The sequence below is a fragment of the Ostrea edulis genome, chromosome 8 (genome assembly GCF_947568905.1).
Source record: "Ostrea edulis chromosome 8, xbOstEdul1.1, whole genome shotgun sequence".
Lineage (NCBI taxonomy): Eukaryota > Metazoa > Mollusca > Bivalvia > Ostreida > Ostreidae > Ostrea > Ostrea edulis.
The window spans coordinates 54,746,991-54,747,528 of NC_079171.1; positions in this window are offsets into that span (position 1 = coordinate 54,746,991).

Genomic DNA, 538 nt, shown 5'->3' on the forward strand with positions numbered 1-538 from the left:
TTTATGTTCCCGATTGCCAGTATAAACACCAGGAAGTGTTTAGTATGTTTTTAAATCAATTGTGTACATAGCTCTGGAACGGGTGCACTGTGTGTTTAAAGGTCTAAACTTAACAAATAAAATCATATATATGCACTATACATTTTTAAGCTTTTCAAGTTGATCTTGAATCATTAGCTTATAATATAGAAGACGATCATCGACGTTTCATAATTGTATGAGTTTTGTGTTACTTGTGTGGGTATTCATAATTAATTTAAAAACAAAACAGAGTGGCTACTAGGTATAGTGGTAACTAAGTAAATACCTTCATTCAAATGCGGATGTATGCGGAAAGAGAATCCTAGGTGGCCGAGTGGTTAGGGCATCGCGCTCAAGATCACACGGCCTCCCACCTCTGTCGGCGCGGATTCGAATCCCGCTCGCGCCGGTAAGTGAGAAAGTTTCTCAGTTTACTTTCGGAAGGTCGGTGGTCTGTTCCTGATACAGTGTATCTAGGTTCTCTCTTCCACCAATAAAAACTGGGCGCCACCAGATA